The sequence below is a fragment of the Salvelinus sp. IW2-2015 genome, unplaced genomic scaffold (assembly GCF_002910315.2).
Source record: "Salvelinus sp. IW2-2015 unplaced genomic scaffold, ASM291031v2 Un_scaffold3788, whole genome shotgun sequence".
Taxonomy (NCBI): Eukaryota; Metazoa; Chordata; class Actinopteri; order Salmoniformes; family Salmonidae; genus Salvelinus; species Salvelinus sp. IW2-2015.
In genome coordinates this window covers 49,063-52,718 of record NW_019945062.1, presented here as the reverse complement: position 1 = coordinate 52,718, position 3,656 = coordinate 49,063, and positions in this window count along the sequence as shown.

Below are 3,656 nucleotides of genomic sequence, written 5' to 3'. Positions count from 1 at the left end.
CAGGTTTGATTAGGCCTACATACCAGCTCTGTCAGCGTTTGATTAGGCCTACATACCAGCTCTGTCAGCGTTTGATTTAGGTCTAAATGCCCTGAGAACACAGCACAGCAGCCTGGGATATATTCAGTGAGGTAAAATGTTCAGAACATCTCAGATAGCTTAAATTGCTAACAAATAGAATACACAAACAAACAGGCATTCACATCTGTTCTAGACCATACATATTTCTATGTGAATGTTCTGTAACATTTATCCTTCTGAACAGACTTCTGGAGTAAGGCTGAGAATGGTAACAGCTTCTGTACAGCCATAGAAATAGAATACATAGACATATTTCATACAGAATTCAGGGGACACATGTCCTGTCTACTTATTGTATTTCTATGCGTACTGTAAGACAGTGGGCCCGAAAGCAGAGGCACGAAGCTGAGACAAGGAGAGGCGTCTCAGAGAAGTTGAGAGGTTCACTGGTTCTGTGCATCTCGAGGTGAAATGAGAAGCACAGGTATTCTGATGGTCAAATCTGCACACAGACGGGAAGGAAAGTCATTACTCGATGTATGGGACATTAGATAACCAGGAAGTCCAAACTGTGCCCAAATCTCCCCTCCAATAGAAAGACATTATAATACCGATATACAAGTGATCCAGCCACAGAGAGGTACTGATGGAGACGAGAACAAACCTCTGGACATACAGCAATAATAACGAGAGGACTGTCTTTACAGGGCTTCCAACCGGAGAACAAAGAGATTTGGGAGCATCTGTTTGGCTTCCTTAAAGGTGGCCCTGCGTGTACATTTGCAGTAGAACAGAGCTGCATGGTCCTAGTTGTGGAGAGGTGAAGAAGMCTCATATTCTAATCAATGACATAAAAAAGGTTCTGTAGTGTTGTAATTCCGGGATGGAACACTGACGATAATCTAAATTCTGACCCCTAACCTCAAAGGGTTTTAAAGCACCGTAAGTACTGCACAGCTTTCTCTAACAGCTACTGTGAAACACACTGAATGAATGGCTGATACTGTACAGTCAGTAGAGTACAGTAGACCATCACATAGTTAGCTAGCTATAGGTGATTGGAACAGCTGTGGGATGACGTTCAACATCTTTCATGTTCAGCCTGGTCCTCTGAACAGACACGAGAGAGGATGTGGTAAATGGTACAACACAAGGAAAGACAAAGGGAGTCAACAAGGCATAATAGTTACACGTCATTAAATAAGTCATAAAAGGCTACAGAGAGTATATAGATATTCCTCTATGACAAGGGAACATCGACAGTGTCTTAAAACGTTCAAATGGCTTTATAAACATGGCCTTTGGTAAACACTATGGGTTCTACAGAGACTCTAAGACTGTATCGGGGGACTATTGTCTACACTCCCTCTACCTACAATCAGAGCCGAGACCCGCTCAGAATAACACAAAATCCATGATTGCTTTTTCTTATTTCTTCTGTTGTCTTTATCGAACACTGTTTACAACAAGTTAGCAGCATCAAAATGTCTTAGAAGAGAAATCAAAATCGATTCAGTCTTCAAAGACAGCTCTTCATATCTCTAAAAATACATTTTTGAGATTCCCATTGCAGGAGTTTTCAATTGCAGTAGATTTCATTTGGGATCCATTATTTTGATATATCGGACCACCAATCCTTTCCTCTGATTCTAGCCATTTTGTCATGGTACAGTACACACGTTTGAAGTCTTTACCGTATAACGTGCACTCAATAACCAAGAGAGAGATATCCACAGGAGAAGACATGTTGTGAGTTACCCATGACTCTGTGATCACTAGGAATCTACAGATCTCCTCAGGAAGTCACTGTGACAATTTCCCCTTTCACATTTCTTCTGAATGTTCAATTTGAGAATCAAACAGTTCGTTAATGCCTTTGTTACATCATCAGTGTGAATTGATTAGAATGTCCCCTTCTCAAAGGGTCAGAACGGGAGAGGCAATCAATAGAAACGAAAGGAAGATTCTCTGATCACAGGTGTCTGGAGATAGTGGTATGCCACAGGTTTGTGTGTATGTGTGTGTGTGGGGTGTGAGAGGGTTAGAAGATAAATACGTTTCATTTAGCAGACAGTGAAACCCAAGCCCTGCCAGGCAAAATGGATTACCTAAAAAAACATGAGGATTTGTGTGAATGTGAGTGTGTGTAAAGCTAGGGATCGCCCCCACACTACCCCAACAGGCACACAGCGAACATCACACACACACACACACAGCAGAAGCACAGGGGAAGAGCTGGCTGGCGCAACAGCTCCCATAGGGCTCTGGTCAAAAGTAGTGCACTATGTAGGGAATAGGGTGCCATAGGGCTCTGGTCAAAAGTAGTGCACTATGTAGGGAATAGGGTGCCATGTGGAACGTACAGAAGCACTCTTCTCTGTCCTGACATAGTTCTCCAGACTATTTACATAATGCATATCTCGTCTCATTACCATCTGCTAACACAGCAGCCAATTATGCTGGCTAGCTTTACCATTCCTCCATTCCTCTCGACAGCGTCTCTGTAGTGGAGACTTAGAGCTAGGCGAGCACAGCTCTATATAGGCATCTGCAGTTACACTTACCATCAGTTAATACCTGGGTTACAATACTATTAGAAATGTAATTTAAAATGTAAAATACTTTATTTAAAATACTTTATCTGTGCTTGATTGAGCTTGCCTGGCTTCATGGGCCAATAGAATAGTCCCCAAACTGAAAACCACACCCATCTGGCACTCCAGAAAGGCTAGAGCAAATGCTGAAAGTATTTAAAAGATTTCAAATAGTATTTGAATCCAGGTCTCGTGCAGCAGCTACAACAGCTAAATAAAGCTGGAAGCAGCGTTGCCGGTGTCCAGCTGTGTGTCCACTGTGTCACCATTAGGACAACTTGGACACGTCGCCCTTGGACGAGCTACTTCTGTACTGTTCATCATGCTTGCCAAATCAAAACCAAACTGTTCATCCAATATAATTGTGCTTTCGATGTATTTTGGACAGTTTTCAATTATGTTGACTACTTTAAACGTCTTCTTCTCCACAACGGCTGGACCGATCGCCACCAAATTAGGGATATAGCATCTATGCCATCTTCAAATGCACTATTTTCCAAGACTAGCTGAAACAATATGGCTGCTATGAGCCAATGAGGTTGCATGAATGCTACAGCACCACAATGTGGCCAAACGCAACCATTCTTTACAGGTTATCTAGACTCATATCATTGAGCATGTGTGCCAAATTCCATCACTCTGAGTCAAACAGATCAAGAGATATAAAACTATGTCTGCTACCGTGAGGTCAATAGGAAGGTGCTTGCATATGTGACTCGTTTCAGGAAACTAGGCGTATGTCGCGTGTCACTACTTCACAGGAGCACCATTTGAACGTAAACTTTTTGGGCAGGAAATGCCTTCTGAACATGTGAACTTTCATGTGCCTTTAATAATAAACTTTTGTGCCATCTGTAAATAAGAATGCAATTGTTAAATTACGAGCCTAGTTGGTTTAGCAATGGAAAAAGTCAGCAACCTTCCCGCTAGCCATGATTGGCTGAGATAATTGATGGGCTGGACATGCCGAAAGATGAGTTCGGATTGGTCTGCCACGTATCACGCTTCTGTCTATAATATGAGCTGGTCAGTATGTGTTGG